Below are 22,969 nucleotides of genomic sequence, written 5' to 3' on the forward strand. Positions count from 1 at the left end.
GCTTACTTACATGAATTTTACCCAAAACCCCCAAATTTCACAATAAAATGGGTTTATAACTCTAACTAACACAAACCCTAACTCAAACAAGAAATCAAACACTACAATTCGGATTAGGGTTTACCTCAAGCACCAAAACGAGCTCTAGTAGCTAGAAACACCAAGGAGAACCAAAACCCGCTTCCAATTTGGGCAAAAATCACCATCTTCATCATAACTCAAGCTTCCTCTCTCTAGAAACTCATCTCTCTCTCTCTAAGATTGGGAGTGTTTGAATGGATGTCAAAATGATCCAAAAGTGGATCTAAAACTGATATTACAGCCACAAATCCGTCCATAAGTGAAATACCAACTTTGCCCCTCATTTAACTCATTAAAAGGCTGAAAAGTACCAGAACGTGCCTATTGTCGCGCCGCGGAGCAGTTTGTCGCGCCGTGGCCCAAAGGGTGGTTTTAGATCACTTTTTTTAAGCTTTCTGACCCTCAAAATAGGCATTTGTCGCGCCGTGGCCCTTCTGGTCGCGCCGCGGCATTTGCCTGTTTCATCTGAACTTCAGCAAACTTGTTTTGGCCATAACTTTTTGACCGTAACTCCGTTTTCGATGAACCAAATATCGTTGGAAACGTAATGAGATTTCCTATCCAATGGTAAGGTTTTAGAACATCAAATCTAACTTTATTTGGGATCCAAATATACGCTTACATGCCTCGTATTTCGAATGTCGTTCGAAATAACAAGTAACTGAAAACGGGTGTTACAACTCTCCCCCACTTAAATTGGATCACGTCCTCGTGATCCGCACCAACACTAGAAGATAAGAACTTCTCCCTCGAACATTTTCGCTTCCAACGCGAAGTCACACATGTAGTAATCACGCACCCGAATTCTCGCTTCGTGCACTGAGTCAACATTTAACAACAATATCGGGTAATCAACCCTCGAGTCAAAACAACTGCAACCGTTTGCTCCTACGCCGAGTATCCTCGTACCATACACTTCACAATCGTCTTAAAAGTAGAGCATATCACCGATAACCTTCGTCATCACGCCTCACGATCCTACGGAACACAACCAAGCCCGACATCCATAACATCTACTGTGAATTTTAAGATCTCACCACACGCTAATAATCACTAGCGTGCACTACCGCAACATGCGATATTTCATACACTCAATGTCCATAATTTCTATTTAGGAAAATACGTACAACACCACATATCCCTTCAAGTTTTCTCGGCTACAACACGTAATAAGCTGTATCCATAACTATATCACCCAAAGCGATCTACTAAATCCACCACGTCGTGAACCATGTCTTGCATTAATCCCAATCGAGAAGGATTCATGCTTCCTTGAAACTCCGTGCTCCATCGGTTCATAAACGTACTAGTCAACCGGTCATTCATGAACACTCTCTGGACCGAGTACCAAATTCCTCCGGCTCCACAACTGGGTCATTCCTTCAACGAATAAATTTCGGTAACCCCAAAATAATCACTTAGGAGCACCACTTTCCCACCAATCGATCCACGCATGACCATCCGTCACTGGATTAATCCAGGACGACAATAATACACCACGATTTAGACAAAATATCAACACTCGACACAAGGTTTCTCCCTTAAACCCTACAACACAACCATACACAATGGCTTCCTAGTACTATCATGGAAACTATTCGTGTACTAGAATCCCGTCAACAGCGAATTATCAACATAACAATTCGCAATTCGCCACACGACCCACAAAATATTCACCAACGCCGGGTGAATCCTCCTACATAGACCGTCCATTGAGGATGGCTTCGACATTTCGATACAACCAACAGGTCACATCACTAGGGAACACACTCTCGCAAACAAACAACAACCGCGTGTCTCGACGTGAGACAAACAGAACCGGCGCTCCCCGCCTCACAACCATCCACAAAGTGGAATAATCCACTGAAAATTCTCACGATCACGTTTCCCGACAGGGAAAATACAGCATTCACTGTCATCTCGAACTCGTACTCACTTGACAGTACTATCCGAGTTTCACATCTACCCAAATTATTATCACGAGAGCACCCACAATAACAATTACATTCTTCTCACTTCCGTGATCTCAAACTTCACACTTGGTCTCATACTGCACCTTGGTACTACACGACCACCTTACTTAAGAGGTCTTACACTTCACTTGATCTAGTACCACGGGAGCTTCCTCGGGTGGCAGTAAAAACTCCCCCACTTAGGATCTAGCTCCACATTCTTACCGCAAAGATGATAACATCCCGCGGAATTACCATTCCACAACACACATGATCATTCTCATCACTAATCATAAACACCGAATCACTGCAAATTCACTTTAGGCTCTCAGAGCCGTCATACAAAATTACCGGAGGTGTCGTACACGCGACGACTTCGCACCTTCATACCACAAATCACAATCGACTGCCTTAATCGTTCGCAAGGCGAACTCCGCCAAAGTCCCACATACGTCTCTATGCCTAAGCATACGTCATTCCGATTAATCAATCGTACATCTCAGTCGAGATCGCCCGACCTTCCACGCAACGAACCCTTACCAACAATTGCTCACTCCCATGGAGAAGAGTGACCAATCCGACACAATAATTGCATCGACCGCAATATCAACACTTCATCTTAACCTTCGGCCTAACCGTCCATGAACTCCATTACCAGCTCACCGGTTATCTTCACCCATATAACACTTAAGAGCAACAAGATTCGCTCATCAGTCACTTCCCAAGAAGTATTTACCGAAATGCTCTTAAACTCCGACTTTCTTAACCGTCGAATTACAATCACTCGTCGATCACTGTTGTAATCTCTGCTACTTCTAAGGGCATCTCACGGGCACCCTAAGAACAGAGTGATCACACCATCACCGGAGTTGAACATTACACTAGCAGGTATAAGAAGGCACTTGACGCAGTGTCATGCAGACTCCCACCACAATCTACCGAAATTTAGAAACTCGATCTTTGGGTTTCATACAGCCGATGTCACCCATTTTACCACAATAATAACTCGAAGTCACACCTATCCGACAAACCTTACAGTTTATTGTCTTCTTGAAAGTTTCTAGCGATCACACGCTACACACACCACAAGGCCAAAACAACATAGCCTAACGAAACCTTTCATCCAATCACTAAGGGGATGCTTGGAAACACCAAGTCTTACATCCTTTCTACACCTCGATAAAACCACTACTACAAGGGGTATTCCCTGAAGAATGTTGCCCTATAATCAACAACACACTAACGCAACCATCGTCATACGGGTCCCACTCCCATGAGTTTAATGACCCAAGGACTCCCCGATTCGCCAATTCCAAGGCGACACACACAACAAGAATCCTAACACGATTCTCTAACCACACACTCTACCGAGTGTAACTCAAAACTACAATCATTAAACTTGTCGCATTCCATTACGGAATTCAAGTCCTCGTCGCACACACACAAGAGTAATTTCGTCATCCCAGTTACGATGGGTAACTAAAACCAATAACCAAAAACGGAGTACTTTTTTTTTTTTTTTTTTTGTTAGGTCCCATTAATATAATACATTTTCAACTCTGTTTTAATCGAAACATAACATCATAAGGATACGTTTAACAATCTATCATGACCCTTGGCACACAAATTATACTTTACAAAATCATTTGTAATAATGACCCGATCACTAGAAATACGGGTTAAGACTCAATTGCCCAACCCGATACCAAGAGCATAATCCCGAGGATCTACAAAATCCCCAATCCACATCCATATCCGAAAGCTACCCCATCGAGCCCAAGCGCTACTACGCAACTAGTCTATCAACTAGCTAGCTTCACAATCACAATACCTGTAAAAAGGTAAACAACGAGAGGGGTAAGCTAACGCTTAGTGAATGCAATAATTATACATATACATATATAATCTACTTACTTGCAAACACTTACACAATACCGCATACAAGCTAGCAATTCGACAGCCATGCAAACATCATGCATAAACTACTATCCACAATTCACAAGAAGCTAGCAACAACAATAGCATATAGTTCATAATTTAATATGCTAAATACAAATTCACTCAACCATGGTTAACCAATCGTACAAGGGAACGGTACTTGAAAGACCATCGGAGTTCATAACATCCATTAGTGTTACTTAAACACCGCGTAATCACTAATCCCCCGGGTGATGTCTTGAACACCGCGACTAACTCACCCCCATGACAATGTGGCGTCTTGAACACCGCGACGATTCCACATGTCAATCAAAACAATGAGTGGTGTCTTGAACACCGCGACAATTCCACTCCCATGACAATGTGGTGTCTTGAACACTGCGACGATTCCACATGTCAATCAAAACAATGAGTGGTGTCTTGAACACCGCGACAATTCCACTCCCATGACAATGTGGTGTCTTGAACACCGCGACAATACCACATGTCAATCAAACAATGAGTAGTGTCTTGAGCACCGCTACAATGCTACTCGTTACTTAGAATGTGGTGTCTTGAACACCGTGACAATTCCACATTCATATCACACAAATAAATACATTATATACGTACACGCATAATTATTCCACTCACCTCGTGAACTCGAGCATTACAAACCATGCGCGAAATCTTCACCACATGCAACCGAGCAAGATTTTACCTATAATACGCATATAGGTATACACATAATCAACATACAATCCCATTTGGACTCTCGACCCGCCCAAATGAACAACAAGTGCAAAATACACCCTTTTGCACTTTTAACGCTACCCGAAGGTCCAAAACTAACGAGACTAGTTCCCGCGTTCTCGAAATACCCAATTATGTCAACTTTAACCTCTAAACGCATACTCGCTCGTATTTTACACAAAACCCATTCCATGGTTGACCAAGTTTGACTTTATTGCTAAAACACCAAATTTTAACCTAAAATCACTTCTCGCGAGTAATTACATCAAAAGCATCATTTAACACTTAACAAAAGCGTTTAACATCCAATTAATCCAAATTAGTGTCATCCTCAATTTTGACCCAATTCAAATTGCTCATTTTGACCAAAGTCATAAAACGCCCCAAAATCACTAACGACTAGTGATTATATTTCCAAGACAACCACTAACACTTAAATCAAGTATTTACCTACTTGATTTACCAAAACTTGATTTAAAACTTAATTTGACAACGAATCGAGCTTACTTGTCCCGAAATGCCCATTTGACCCGTTTTGACCTAAATTAGGGTTTACACCCAAAAACCAAGTCAACACAAATGTTCTAAGGTTTAACCAACATACGCAAGATCCAAACTTACAATTTAATCAATCGAAACCCTAAGTCACCCATTTAGGCTTACTTACATGAATTTTACCCAAAACCCCCAAATTTCACAATAAAATGGGTTTATAACTCTAACTAACACAAACCCTAACTCGCCATGTATGTAAATAAAGTTGGTAGGTCACATGTGTACGTACCTTTTTGATCCCAAATAAAGTTTGAGTTGACATTTCAAAACCTTACCATTAGAAAGGAAATCTTATTACGTTTCCAACGATATTTGATTTATCGAAAACGGAGTTACGGTCAAAAAGTTATGGCCAAAACAAGTTTGCTGAAGTTCGGATGAAACATGCAATTGTCACGGCGCGACAAATTGCTCCGCGGCGCGACAAATGCCTATGTTGAAGGTCAAAAAGCTTGAAAAACATGTTCTAAAATCACCCTTTGGGCCACGGCGCGACAAATTGCTCCGCGGCGCGACAATAGGCACGATCTGGTGCTGTTCAGCCTTTTAATGAGTTAAATGAAGGGCAAAGTTGGTATTTCACATATGGACGGGTTTTTGGCCATAAAACTGATCCCAATCTTATCCAAACCTCATTCTCGTCATTCTCCTTCCCTCCCACTCACACACCAAACCCTAGAGAGAGAGTAAAGGGTTTAGAGAGAGAAAGCTCAAATCGGGGAAGAAGAAGAGTGTTTTGGGTCGGGTCACAAGAGTTAAAGTTGTTCTCCTCGTTCACGACTACGTTGTGGTAGTAATGGTATGTTCTAATTCCGAAATTCATCTTTATGATTTAATATTCAAGTTAGGGTTTTTAGATTTTTAGTTGTAAAACCCATTTAGATGATGAAGTGGGTTTATGGAAACTAGTTATTTTTGATACATGGCGGGTTTTGGGTTGATTGACGTTTTGGCCATGATTAGGCTTTGGTTTTGGGTGTACTCACTTAGTTTAGTGATTTTGGAAGCGTTGGAACCCTTTTTGGGTGTATTTGAGTTGACTAATTTTGTAATGGGTCAAAATTAGGGTTTATGTGTCAAAATGGGTTTTGAGTCAAGTTTTGGTGAATTAAGTATGTAAATACTTGTTTTAGGTGTTATTTGGTGTTTTGGTAATATAATCACTAGTCGTTAGTGATTTTGGGCGTTTTTGAGACTTAGGTCAAAATGGGTCGACTTTGATTGGGTCAAATTTGGTAATGACACTAAATTGAATTAAATGGATGTTAAACACTTTTTGTTAAGTGTTAAATGGCATTTTTGAATGAAAGTGAACGTGAGAAATGATTTCGGGTTGAAATTGGTATTTTAACCATAAAGTCAAACTTGGTCAACCATGAAACGGGTTTTTGGGCAATATACAAGATAGTATGCATTTAATGGCTAAAGTTGATGTATTTGGGTATTTCGGGAACGCGGGAACTAGTCTCGTTAGTTTTGGACCTTCGGGTGTCGTTAAATGTATAAAAAGGTGTATTTTGCACTTAGGTGTCTAAATGGGTGGATTGTGGAGGTAGGTATAAACCCTTGGTTAAGGGTGTTTGCGTCAAATTCTCTTGAAGGGAATGTGTGTTGATTGTGTGAATACCTATATGTATATTATAGGTAAAAGCTTGCTCGGTTGCGTAAAAGGTAAACAACGAGAGGGGTAAGCATAAAGCTTAGTGAATGCAATAATTATACATATACATATATAATCTACTTACTTGCAAACACTTACACAATACCGCATACAAGCTAGCAATTCGACAGCCATGCAAACATCATGCATAAACTACTATCCACAATTCACAAGAAGCTAGCAACAACAATAGCATATAGTTCACAATTTAATATGCTAAATACAAATTCACTCAACCATGGTTAACCAATCGTACAAGGGAACGGTACTTGAAAGACCATCGGAGTTCATAACATCCATTAGTGTTACTTAAACACCGCGTAATCACTAATCCCCCGGGTGATGTCTTGAACACCGCGACTAACTCACCCCCATGACAATGTGGCGTCTTGAACACCGTGACGATTCCACATGTCAATCAAAACAATGAGTGGTGTCTTGAACACCGCGACAATTCCACTCCCATGACAATGTGATGTCTTGAACACCGCAACAATACCACATGTCAATCAAACAATGAGTAGTGTCTTGAGCACCGCGACAATGCTACTCGTTACTTAGAATGTGGTGTCTTGAACACCGTGACAATTCCACATTCATATCACACAAATAAATACATTATATACGTACACGCATAATTATTCCACTCACCTCGAGATGCATGCACAAGTCATGTATGTAAAGTCGCCACCAAACGCAATCGAGCAAGCTTTTACCTATAATATACATATAGGTATTCACACAATCAACACACATTCCCTTCAAGAGAATTTGACGCAAACACCCTTAACCAAGGGTTTATACCTACCTCCACAATCCACCCATTTAGACACCTAAGTGCAAAATACACCTTTTTATACATTTAACGACACCCGAAGGTCCAAAACTAACGAGACTAGTTCCTGCGTTCCCGAAATACCCAAATACATCAACTTTAGCCATTAAATGCATACTATCTTGTATATTGCCCAAAAACCCGTTTCATGGTTGACCAAGTTTGACTTTATTGGTTAAAATACCAATTTCAACCCGAAATCATTTCTCACGTTCACTTTCATTCAAAAATGCCATTTAACACTTAACAAAAAGTGTTTAACATCCATTTAATTCAATTTAGTGTCATTACCAAATTTGACCCAATCAAAGTCGACCCATTTTGACCTAAGTCTCAAAAACGCCCAAAATCACTAACGACTAGTGATTATATTACCAAAACACCAAATAACACCTAAAACAAGTATTTACATACTTAATTCACCAAAACTTGACTCAAAACCCATTTTGACACATAAACCCTAATTTTGACCCATTACAAAATTAGTCAACTCAAATACACCCAAAAAGGGTTCCAACGCTTCCAAAATCACTAAACTAAGTGAGTACACCCAAAACCAAAGCCTAATCATGGCCAAAACGTCAATCAACCCAAAACCCGCCATGTATCAAAAATAACTAGTTTCCATAATGTATTTCCCAGGATCGAAACCTGGCTCTGATACCACTTGAAACAACCCCAAACCGTTTAACCAAAAACGGAGTACTTTTTTTTTTTTTTTTTGTTAGGTCCCAATATCACCCAAGTATACAAACCATTTCAAAATAGTTATCCATATACAATTTATCATAATAACACGTTAAACATTTTATCTCGACTCTTGGTTTACAATGACACCATACATCCTTACGAGAATGTATTTCACATACAAGGTTTGACTCGACACAACCAAACGATGCGACCTCGAAACATTTATACAACACCACGGTTAAGACACAATAGCCCAACCCGATACCAAGAGCATAATCCCGAGGATCTACAAAATCCCCAATCCACATCCATATCCGAAAGCTACCCCATCGAGCCCAAGCGCTACTACGCAACTAGTCTATCAACTAGCTAGCTTCACAATCACAATACCTGTAAAAAGGTAAACAACGAGAGGGGTAAGCTAACGCTTAGTGAATGCAATAATTATACATATACATATATAATCTACTTACTTGCAAACACTTACACAATACCGCATACAAGCTAGCAATTCGACAGCCATGCAAACATCATGCATAAACTACTATCCACAATTCACAAGAAGCTAGCAACAACAATAGCATATAGTTCACAATTTAATATGCTAAATACAAATTCACTCAACCATGGTTAACCAATCGTACAAGGGAACGGTACTTGAAAGACCATCGGAGTTCATAACATCCATTAGTGTTACTTAAACACCGCGTAATCACTAATCCCCCGGGTGATGTCTTGAACACCGCGACTAACTCACCCCCATGACAATGTGGCGTCTTGAACACCGCGACGATTCCACATGTCAATCAAAACAATGAGTGGTGTCTTGAACACCGCGACAATTCCACTCCCATGACAATGTGATGTCTTGAACACCGCGACAATACCACATGTCAATCAAACAATGAGTAGTGTCTTGAGCACTGCGACAATGCTACTCGTTACTTAGAATGTGGTGTCTTGAACACCGTGACAATTCCACATTCATATCACACAAATAAATACATTATATACGTACACGCATAATTATTCCAAGGTGGCGTCTTGAACACCGCGACGATTCCACATGTCAATCAAAACAATGAGTGGTGTCTTGAACACCGCGACAATTCCACTCCCATGACAATGTGATGTCTTGAACACCGCGACAATACCACATGTCAATCAAACAATGAGTAGTGTCTTGAGCACCGCGACAATGCTACTCGTTACTTAGAATGTGGTGTCTTGAACACCGTGACAATTCCACATTCATACCACACAAATAAATACATTATATACGTACACGCATAATTATTCCACTCACCTTGGAATGCCCGCACAAGTCATGTACAACATGATCTTCGTCCTCAAATCCGAGCAAGTAACCACCTATATCACACATAGGTACAATATACACATAAATAGCCATTCTCTAAAAGAGAACTCGACACAAACATCCCTTAGCCGAGGGATCACACCTTGCTAGCTAAAACCCGCCCATTTAAAACCTAATGGACACTAACACATCACCACTTCGGGTGGTAATTCAAACCAACACAACAAAGTACGATTTAACCTTAAATCATACTTTACACCCATTAGAACAAACCTTGGTCTTAAAACTAAATTACTACTTAGGTAGTAGTCATTTCAAACGCCAATTACACAAAAACCCCAACACGTGCAATATTGACCCATAACAAGGTTGACCACGTTTGACTAAATCTTAAAATATCATTTTAACTCAAAATTACTTATTGCGAGTAATTCATTCCAAAAACATCATTTAACACTTAACAAAATCGTTTAACATCCATTTAATCCAAATTAGTGTCATCCTTAATTTTGACCCAATTCAAATTGCTTATTTTGACCAAAGTCATAAAACGCCCCAAAATCACTAACGACTAGTGATTATATTTCCAAGACACCCACTAACACTTAAATCAAGTATTTACCTACTTGACTTACAAAAACTTGACTTGAAACTTAATTTAACACCGAATCAAGCTTACTTGTCCCAAAATACCCATTCGACCCGTTTTGACCTAAATTAGGGTTTACACCCAAAAACCAAGTCAACACAAGTGTTCTAAGGTTTAACCAACACACGCAAGATCCAAACTTACAATTTAATCAATCGAAACCCTAAGTCACCCATCTAGGCTTACTTACATGAATTTTACCCAAAACCCCCAAATTTCACAATAAAATGGGTTTATAACTCTAACTAACACAAACCCTAACTCAAACAAGAAATCAAACACTACAATTCGGATTAGGGTTTACCTCAAGCACCAAAACGAGCTCTAGTAGCTAGAAACACCAAGGAGAACCAAAACCCGCTTCCAATTTGGGCAAAAATCACCATCTTCATCATAACTCAAGCTTCCTCTCTCTAGAAACTCATCTCTCTCTCTCTAAGATTGGGAGTGTTTGAATGGATGTCAAAATGATCCAAAAGTGGATCTAAAACTGATATTACAGCCACAAATCCGTCCATAAGTGAAATACCAACTTTGCCCCTCATTTAACTCATTAAAAGGCTGAAAAGTACCAGAACGTGCCTATTGTTTCCTCCGTTCGGTACTTGTCATGTCATGCTTAGTGTCAAGATACACTTTCGTAATAATGGTGATCGGTCATTATTACAAATGTGTACCTTACCATTTCCACACGGTCACGCAAAGTACTTTACCCGGACTGACGCAGCATTCACACAAAATAACACGCGATAAATTCTAGTACCCGAATGACCAAAGTCCTTACGTGAACTTGATCACTCAAAACCGTCAAACATACGAATCTCTCTAATAGATTCATTCCTAGGATACCACACAAAAGATACCTGTATATATATATACACCTATATACAATATAATAATAAATGTACACAAGTACACTGCAACCACAAGTCAACCTACATCCTAGGTGACTATCACTAAAACAATGTCCACGTTCGCCTACTTACATTAGGCACTAGCTATCTAAGGCACTAATTCACACACGAAATAAGGCCCTACATAATCACACTTTTGACAAAAATAAGTCCTAGTTAGTCACCTACTCTAAGGCACTAACAAATCTCAATCCGACCCGTATTCCTACAAGTCCCGCAAATAACGCACATCCGTCAAAAGTCTAAGACTAGGCACCTATTCCAAGGTCACCTAATTCCCTTAGACTATGCTCTGATACCACTTCGGGTGGTAATTCAAACCAACACAACAAAGTACGATTTAACCTTAAATCATACTTTACACCCATTAGAACAAACCTTGGTCTTAAAACTAAATTACTACTTAGGTAGTAGTCATTTCAAACGCCAATTACACAAAAACCCCAACACGTGCAATATTGACCCATAACAAGGTTGACCACGTTTGACTAAATCTTAAAATATCATTTTAACTCAAAATTACTTATTGCGAGTAATTCATTCCAAAAACATCATTTAACACTTAACAAAATCGTTTAACATCCATTTAATCCAAATTAGTGTCATCCTTAATTTTGACCCAATTCAAATTGCTCATTTTGACCAAAGTCATAAAACGCCCCAAAATCACTAACGACTAGTGATTATATTTCCAAGACACCCACTAACACTTAAATCAAGTATTTACCTACTTGACTTACAAAAACTTGACTTGAAACTTAATTTAACACCGAATCAAGCTTACTTGTCCCAAAATACCCATTCGACCCGTTTTGACCTAAATTAGGGTTTACACCCAAAAACCAAGTCAACCCAAGTGTTCTAAGGTTTAACCAACACACGCAAGATCCAAACTTACAATTTAATCAATCGAAACCCTAAGTCACCCATCTAGGCTTACTTACATGAATTTTACCCAAAACCCCCAAATTTCACAATAAAATGGGTTTATAACTCTAACTAACACAAACCCTAACTCAAACAAGAAATCAAACACTACAATTCGGATTAGGGTTTACCTCAAGCACCAAAACGAGCTCTAGTAGCTAGAAACACCGAGGAGAACCAAAACCCGCTTCCAATTTGGGCAAAAATCACCATCTTCATCATAACTCAAGCTTCCTCTCTCTAGAAACTCATCTCTCTCTCTCTAAGATTGGGAGTGTTTGAATGGATGTCAAAATGATCCAAAAGTGGATCTAAAACTGATATTACAGCCACAAATCCGTCCATAAGTGAAATACCAACTTTGCCCCTCATTTAACTCATTAAAAGGCTGAAAAGTACCAGAACGTGCCTATTGTCGCGCCGCGGAGCAGTTTGTCGCGCCGTGGCCCAAAGGGTGGTTTTAGATCACTTTTTTTAAGCTTTCTGACCCTCAAAATAGGCATTTGTCGCGCCGTGGCCCTTCTGGTCGCGCCGCGGCATTTGCCTGTTTCATCTGAACTTCAGCAAACTTGTTTTGGCCATAACTTTTTGACCGTAACTCCGTTTTCGATGAACCAAATATCGTTGGAAACGTAATGAGATTTCCTATCCAATGGTAAGGTTTTAGAACATCAAATCTAACTTTATTTGGGATCCAAATATACGCTTACATGCCTCGTATTTCGAATGTCGTTCGAAATAACAAGTAACTGAAAACGGGTGTTACATATTGTAAATGATGTTTGTGATTGATGAATTGTGTTTAGTTGTATTCCTTGTAAAAATACCTTTCCGATGATATAAGATACATGTTCTAATTGTTTGCGGATCATAAAATGTGATTGTTTGTATTTTGGTTCGTGACTTGGACCATTTTTCTGCAAACTGCATGATTCCCAGGTATTGCGCGCCGCGCATTTACCCGCGCGCCGCGCAGAATCAGAGATCCCAGATGTTTGCCTTCTTGGTTGAGTTCTGACCAGAAATTGCACTTGGGTGCGCGCCGCGCAACCCATTGCGCACCGCGCAAAACCCCCAGGCCAGGCTCTTGTGTTTTTAAATGTTCTCAAAATGTTTCTCGCTTAACCGTAACTCCGATTAACATGAAAATCGGCTATTGTGTTCATATATGATTTCTCATCAGGGGAAAATTGTCGAATACCCGACCCGACCCCGTTGATTTTGACTTTGACCAAGTTTGACTTTTAGTCAAACTTAACCAAACTTTTATGCAAATGTTCTAACATGCTTTTATACGTGATTCTTGCATGAAACTTGAAAACATGATTCACATGCTATACTAATCGAGTCGTAACGAGCCATAGGACTAATTGAACACATTTCGCCCGACCTTGTGTCGTAACCGGTTAATTGATATAACTTACTTGTTTAGGTCAAGGCTAAGCAACTTTCATGCACACGTTTACTTGTTGAAGTACTTTTATACTCGTGCACTCGAGGTGAGATCATAGTCCCACTTTTTACTCATTTGAACTTACTTTTGGGATGAGAAAACATAAACGATTCTTTTGAACTAAGTGAACACAGGAACGGGAAAACAAACATTCTACATACGAGTTTAGAACGAAAATCCTCAATCCGATTATCATTAGTTACATCAGATGGTGTAAGAGAGAACTTATGTTATATGGCCATATGGGTTTGACAACCCTCATCTTTGACGGTTCGCTACCGTCTACGGATGAAATATATTTTCGAGAATCAGTGTTTGTTCTAGCACTATGGATGGGGTATACAACGGACGGAATGTTAAGCTTTGATAATTGGGTGCTCGTGAATATTAACTTTTTGAATGTACTATTATTCAACTTTGCAAATCTTGTGGTTCGACTTACTTTACTTTTACTCACTTACTCAAACCTATGATTTCACCAACGTTTTTGCGTTGACAGATTCTTCTATGTTTTCTCAGGTTTTCACATGGCTATTTGTTACACGCTTCCGCACTCTTTGATTACTTGATTGGAGTCTACCATGCATGCATACGCTAGGGATAGCACTTTTGGATTCAAACTTTTGTCTACTTACTTACGCTATTTATAGCAACTGTGGTTTTAAACTAATTATGTCGCAAGTTATTTCACTCTTACTTTACTACTTTTGTAAACTTAAACTTGTGTCGATCCGTTGTTAAACTAAGCTTTGCAAGTCTTGTACCTTTCAAATGAATGCGACATAATTTTGGTCAAACGAGTCTCATATAGGGACTACGACCACGCAACGGGACCTAAGTTAACGGCGCCGTCAATAACGGTTTTGGTCGGGTCGTTACAAGTGGTATCAGAGCGTTGGTTGTAGGGAACTAGGGCGTGCATTAGTGTGTCTGACAGAGTCGTTAGGACGCATTAGTGAGTCTAGACTACAACCGGAAAGTTAGCCATTGCATTCTGACATACATTTGCTATAGATAGCACTTACTTGACTACCTGTGCATTATACTTGAATCATTCTTAGGAAGAATTTTTAATGGTACCCAACCTTCATCATACGAGCTCGTATTCTGCCACCTTGGTTCGGGAACTCTGACTCCATGGTTGTTATTCACCCCGTCTCATCTTACTATTCATAAGTATTGTAAAGTCACCATCACTACTCTAGATGAGTATCGTCATCACTGTTTATCGCTACGGTTGCGTACTACTCGTTATCATGACTCGTTACTCTTTTCGTACCTAAATACATTATTGTTTGAATCGAACCGATTTGACGTGAAAAATCATTTATACACTTCCCACGGGGAAACGCTTCTTTAGAGTTGTAGAAACTCTTTCGATTTAATACGAGTCACGTTTGAAACGTCGTTACATTTTGTTCATTTTAGATTTTCGCGATGACACGAACTTGAAACTATGGAGTGATGTGGGAATGGAAGTATGAGTTAGCGTAATATAACTACACTCGATCAACGTAGTTATATTACGGTAAGACATACCAAAGTTCTAGTGACGCGTGATGGTGGTTAGACTCAATCAACCTAAACACCACCATGTGCCATGTACATGACTTCACCTTTTCAGGTTTGGACATCCGAAAACTCCGAGAATATTTATAACAACCATATCGGGGACACACCTTCAATTATTGTCAAATTATATTTATGCTTCCGAATGAATTACCGATTAAATTCGACTTCAACCGTATGTCGCACGGGTATACTAGCTCGTCCTCGCGCAGTCTTATTGACTAACTACAATTTACTCGTTATGCTCACATCGGGGCGGAAACTTCTCTTGCATCACCCTCGTACTTCCGGTTCAGGAGGTCCTTATTCTAAATTCTCAATGGAGAGCGACTCTTCACGTCATACAAGTATTCGCCGCGAGGGTGGATAGTCCTAACAATCATTTTCAAAACCCGATAAGAACTTGCCCCGACGAACGTTTTTGGAAACCGATAAATCTTCCGCGACGCGAATTTTCTTGAGAAACTTGTCCTAGCTAACGTTTTCAATTCCTAGCAAACTTGTTCAATATGCCTTAGGGAAATGTACCCCGTTTCGGATCGAGATCCTCGTTTCACTTCTAGATTTTGGAGTACCTTACAAAAAGCCTCGGGACCGCGTTTAGACATGAGTACCGCGTACCATCCACAACCCGACGGACCGAACAAACATACGATTTAAGTCTTGAAAACCATAATACAAATTTGTATTACCAACTTCAAATTTACTTGAGAAAAGTATTTTCCTTTAACCGAATCCTCGTACTACAATGATTTTCATTTGAGTTTTAACGTCACTCCTTTTGAAACCACATGTGACCGGAAACGTCATTCTCCTTTGTCGAACCAAGTAAACGATGATCAATTCACCGGGGCCGAGTTTATTCATGAGCAACCGAGAAAATTTATTCATATTCAGGCAAAACCCTACGCGACTCGTAATCACCAAGAGCTACGCCGATGTTAGACGTAAACATTTCAAATTCCACGTGGAAAACCGCGTCACGTTAAGAGTCGCACCTTGGAAAGGTGCAATCCATTTCGGGAAACGTAGGAAGCTAAATCCGCTATATTTCGATCCTTTAAATTCTTGGGGTGTTTTGGACCCGTCGCTAGCCGTTTAGATTTTTCCGACTAATTTTGGGTCTCCGTTTATCCTACATTCGATGTATCAACTCAAAGACGTGTTTTGCGAAACGAGAACTTGTTATCTCCTTTGATGAACTCACTATCGACGATAACCCTCACTTCCTAGGAGGACCGGTTGAAACCATAAATCGTGAAGCTAAACCTTAAAACAACATATGATCCCGACCGTCAAAATTCGTTGAAATACCCTAGGACGTACTTCTCCCTCACTCGTAGAATTGGCAACGCAAGATCTCGAGGAAGATTCAACAACTACTACTTCCAACTAAATTTCGGGACGAAATTTCTTTTGAGGCGTGGATAATGTAACATCCCGCGTTTTTCCGTTAAATTTAATTTTAACACCGTCTTTTTTTTTTAAAAACATAATCTTTCGTATTTAAATTAATAGTTTCCGTGAGTAACGTTCATTATATTCCCGCTATTTAATTTTGACATCACCCGTTTACTCGAGCGTTTTAAAAATATTCGTTTGGTTAATTCCCGCACCCGCTTTGAAACATGAGGGACTTAAGTTGACAAGTGGGCAAAGTGGTGACTAGGTCAACTAGTCAACCACTTCACCTCCTCCATTCATTTCCACCAACACCTTCCACATTTCTTCCTCTTTTTCTCTCTACTTCTCTTTTATGAACATAAACACCAAAATCACAAATTCATCATCTAAATTCGGATCGGGAAGCAAACTTCAAAACAAATTACATATTCGTGATCCTCTCTTCATCCTCTACATTTTGATACCAATTTCATCAAGTTTGGGTAACATTTCTAAAACACTAAATTTCTCTAAATTCGTTTTATATACTTGAAATTGTGTTAGTTAGTGTCTATGGCTCGTGTGTAACATGAATATATGTTTTGTTTGCTCGATTTGTGGTTTGGAGTAACTAGTTTGAGCTTTTGAAATGGGTTTGCTTAATCCTTGATTTTGGATGAGTTAATGTTGTTAGATTGTTAAAGTGCATGTTTTAATTGTGTTACTAGTATCACTAGCTTCGTTTTGATGTATAGGTTGATTTAGAAAACTTCAAAAACCCGATTAATGATTTTGTGATGTTTGACTAGGGTTTGATAGTTCTTGACATGAACTTTTTGATGCTTAAATGCCATGAAATGGTAATTGTTAGTGTTTAGTGGTAATGTATGCTTCATTACCTTCAAAACGGCATATCATATGTGTGAATTGGATTCCCGAAACTTAAAATGCGATTGATGAACTTGAAACTTTGAAAATGGACTTTTATTGATCACTTGATGAGATTTCGGCTATTGTAAATGATGTTTGTGATTGATGAATTGTGTTTAGTTGTATTCCTTGTAAAAATACCTTTCCGATGATATAAGATACATGTTCTAATTGTTTGCGGATCATAAAATGTGATTGTTTGTATTTTAGTTCGTGACTTGGACCATTTTTCTGCAAACTGCATGATTCCCAGGTATTGCGCGCCGCGCATTTACCCGCGCGCCGCGCAGAATCAGAGATCCCAGATGTTTGCCTTCTTGGTTGAGTTCTGACCAGAAATTGCACTTGGGTGCGCGCCGCGCAACCCGTTGCGCACCGCGCAAAACCCCCAGGCCAGGCTCTTGTGTTTTTAAATGTTCTCAAAATGTTTCTCGCTTAACCGTAACTCCGATTAACATGAAAATCGGCTATTGTGTTCATATATGATTTCTCATCAGGGGAAAATTGTCGGATACCCGACCCGACCCCGTTGATTTTGACTTTGACCAAGTTTGACTTTTAGTCAAACTTAACCAAACTTTTATGCAAATGTTCTAACATGCTTTTATACGTGATTCTTGCATGAAACTTGACAACATGATTCACATGCTATACTAATCGAGTCGTAACGAGCCATAGGACTAATTGAACACATTTCGCCCGACCTTGTGTCGTAACCGGTTAATTGATATAACTTACTTGTTTAGGTCAAGGCTAAGCAACTTTCATGCACACGTTTACTTGTTGAAGTACTTTTATACTCGTGCACTCGAGGTGAGATCATAGTCCCACTTTTTACTCATTTGAACTTACTTTTGGGATGAGAAAACATAAACGATTCTTTTGAACTAAGTGAACACAAGAACGGGAAAACAAACATTCTACATACGAGTTTAGAACGAAAATCCTCAATCCGATTATCATTAGTTACATCAGATGGTGTAAGCGAGAACTTATGTTATATGGCCATATGGGTTTGACAACCCTCATCTTTGACGATTCGCTACCGTCTACGGATGAAATATATTTTCGAGAATCAGTGTTTGTTCTAGCACTATGGATGGGGTATACAACGGACGGAATGTTAAGCTTTGATAATTGGGTGCTCGTGAATATTAACTTTTAGAATGTACTATTATTCAACTTTGCAAATCTTGTGGTTCGACTTACTTTACTTTTACTCACTTACTCAAACCTATGATTTCACCAACGTTTTTGCGTTGACAGATTCTTCTATGTTTTCTCAGGTTTTCACATGGCTATTTGTTACACGCTTCCGCACTCTTTGATTACTTGATTGGAGTCTACCATGCATGCATACGCTAGGGATAGCACTTTTGGATTCAAACTTTTGTCTACTTACTTACGCTATTTATAGCAACTGTGGTTTTAAACTAATTATGTCGCAAGTTATTTCACTCTTACTTTACTACTTTTGTAAACTTAAACTTGTGTCGATCCGTTGTTAAACTAAGCTTTGCAAGTCTTGTACCTTTCAAATGAATGCGACATAATTTTGGTCAAACGAGTCTCATATAGGGACTACGACCACGCAACGGGACCTAAGTTAACGGCGCCGTCAATAACGGTTTTGGTCGGGTTGTTACACAAAAGGTTGGTGAGTTCATTAGTTTATCATAATCCACCATTTCTATAATAGTAATAGACCACAAGATTTCAGTTTCTATAAATATCCGTACACTCGCAAGTGTATAAAAGTATTCTATAAGTTGTAGGCACCCGGTAACAAGCCTTAACATTCATATTTTACCCTCTGAAGTACACTAGATCAGGTGTGTTTAAAATAACCTCGAAGTACTAAAGCATCCCATAGTCAGGATGGGGTTTGTCAGGCCCAATAGATCTATCTTTAGGATTCGCGCCTACCGTACATAGACAAGTAGTTTAATGTTACCAAGCTAAGGGTATATTTCTGGTTTAAACCCACATAGAATTAGTTTTAGTACTTGTGCCTATTTCGTAAAACATTTATAAAATAGCGCATGTATTCTCAGCCCAAAAATATATATAAAAAGGGAGTAATGAAACTCACAATACTGTATTTCGTAGCAATTATATATATGACGGCACTGAACAAGTGCAGGGTTTGTCTCGGATTCATGAACCTATATTAAGTATATATATATATTTATATGTTGGTCAATATCTGTCTAACAATTTAGGTCAGGTCGTAGTGTATCACAATCCTAATGCTCGAGACCGACATGCAAAAGTCAACAAAAGTCAACTTGACCCAAAATGACTTCCAAAATCTATACATGTTTATTATATAACTTATATATAGTCGTTTTATATATTTAAATATATTTATCAGATCTTATTATACTAAATAATAGAAGTCATTTATTAATAAATAAAAATTTATATTTAAATTCATATATGATAAAAATATACTTTTATATATCTCAAGTAATAAAATTTATAAAATTCACTTAATATCATAAAAATATAGTGGTATGTATTATTAATGTAATTATATTACGTGTGGTAAAAATATCTTTGTACGCATATTTATTTGATTAAATAATATTGATAATAATAATAATGATAAAAATAATAAAATGATAGTTTCAATAAAAATATTAATTTTTAGTAATAAAAATAATTTTAGTAATAACATCAACTGATAACAATTATAATAATCGTTTTAATAATAATATTAAAATTAATAATAATTTAGTTGACCATATCTTTTAATCCATTCATCGAACCCACACGATTTCTAAATGAAAAGTTATTAATTTTTCTTTAGCTTTTCAACGACATGCATATCATATACCTTATCTCAGTAGCATATGTATCAAATTCGTGATTTATCATAAACTATTTAACGACGAAACTAAGCATACAAACATGCATAATCATATATACTCGAGCACTAGTCAGGGATACACTATTAATATATAAAAGATAAGATATGAATGCTCACGTATCAATATTGTGATTCAATATTGCAGGAAAGTACGTAGACGCAACGAAAATGATAAAAGTTAGGTTGACCTCACGAGCAATACCCTCGAACAATATCCATAACCTCCACAGCTATAACCCATAATTTCCTTAGCTCTATCCCGTTTGAAAACTTATTTTGAAATCGTCTGAATATAACTCCGTCATAGTATTTTATGTATACTAATAATATCCTGAAATAATACTAAGTAAATATATATATGTAATTCGATTGAGAGAGTTTAGAGAAATATATTTTCAAGTTTCTATGAAATAATAAAACCTATTGAATTCTATTTATAATAGATTTTTAAATTATTAAAGTGAATTATTAAAGTATGAATTATTAAAGTGAATTATTAAAGTATGAATTATTAAAGTGAATTATTAAAGTATGAATTATTAAAGTGAATTATTGAAGTATGAATTATTAAAGTGAATTATTAAAGTGAATTATTAAAGTGAATTATTAAAGTTAAAGTAAAGTAAAAGTAAAGTAAAAGTAAAGTAAAGGTAAAGTTAAAGTATAGTAAAAGTATAAAACTATGTACGTATAATACGCGTATAAATATATTTAATATTAATTTTATTCGTTATATCATAAAACATTTTAGAAAAGTAGAATTGTATATATTCATAATAGGTTTCAAGTTTTTAAATTACAATCTGTTGGTGAAGCATGGGATAAAATCCAAAGGTTTAATAAACGTATGAAATCATCTTAATGAAAAATGTCGAGTTACTTAACTTGTCGATATCCAACATCTAAGTTATTTACACTCCACGTTCTTACTTATAGATCACTTTACCATTTTCCGAATATTGTCAAAAAGAATAGATTTCTTAAATCACAGTGGACCTCATAACATTGGCCCGTAATCATATCATAATGTATCTGATAATTCAATCATTTGATATTATCTCTTAATTCTGTCGATAAATATATCGAAACAAATACGTTCATGTAAAGTATCATATATATCAAATACTTTGTTAATGTTTTCAGTTATTATATATTATATACACATATCTATATACACAAAATTGTTCGTGAATCGTCAAACACAGTCAAAGGGTAATTGATTATATGAATGTAGTTCCAAACTTTTTGAGATTCAACATTACAAATTCTGCTTATCGTGTCAGAAACATATAAAGGTTAAGTTTAAATTTGGTCAGAAATTTCCGGGTCGTCACAGAAAAGTAGTTGTATCATTCAAATTCCTAGAACATCATATGAATATTAACGATTACAGTCTATGTTCAAATCCCTCAAAATTCCCAAAGACACTTCAAATAATGAATCATCGAGATGATGATCCAACCACATGTTAACCGCAGTCTTGTACCTGAAGAACCCTCGAAATCAAAGTCATAGTTTAACACGTATCTGTGTCAGACCCTTTGGCATTTATTAGCTAAAATAACTTTTCAATCCCTTTTCAAAATAGACAGTTTTGTCACTACTTCAGCAAATCACCTTCAATTGTTCATTCGAATAAGCCTTATTTTAGCGATTACCCCTTCATCATTGTTACCGGGGAATCTTTCATATCTCGCCACATTAACAGTAAACTTATCACCAACTCTATTGATCTTTAAGCCTCTCCGAAAAATCACGATACTTATTCATTGAAACTATATCATGTACTCATCTACAACTTGTAACAACAATTGTCATACCAACTACTGGGAATTAGTAATCAGTATTTTGAATTTCGTAGTAATTTTATGCCAACAGTTATATATACACATATAACGTTTACCTCCAAGACTTACAGACTCCGAATGTGAAGTTTCTGAAAAACACCCTAAACTGCGAACTAGTTCTCGAAATTTTGAAAAGTATTGATAAAGCAGCAAAAAATGTAAACGACCGTAACAGTAAAAAGTTTGATGATAAAGAATAGTATGTTGGCAAAGCTCAGAAAAAGAAAAGGTTTGGAACTGAAAAACGGATTGAGCAAAGTATGAAGGAGCCTGTGGATAAATCACAAGGACGAAACCTGCCTTTCAAGAATCCAAATGATTCAGTATTTGCCAAAGCCATTAACGAATACCTTGATTCCGAATCTAAACCCTTGCGGACAATATTCTTCAACATCCTCTGATATTAGAATTTCTAAAATATCATCGTATCTTTCATTATAAATATCCTCCATATTTCTGGAGATAATTCCATAATCATTCTTATCGGAAATCAATTTTCTCCTTATGATATCTGTGTTACATCATAAAAGAAACTATTTTAGTTTCTAAATTCTGAAACCTTCGAGTTTAAAATATGAATATTTTTGAAGTGGTGTTGGGAGCTGAAGCATGAGTTAGTATAATATAATGACACTTGATCAACGTGATTATATTACAATAAGTC

Source organism: Rutidosis leptorrhynchoides, chromosome 11 (genome assembly GCF_046630445.1).
Source record: "Rutidosis leptorrhynchoides isolate AG116_Rl617_1_P2 chromosome 11, CSIRO_AGI_Rlap_v1, whole genome shotgun sequence".
NCBI lineage: Eukaryota > Viridiplantae > Streptophyta > Magnoliopsida > Asterales > Asteraceae > Rutidosis > Rutidosis leptorrhynchoides.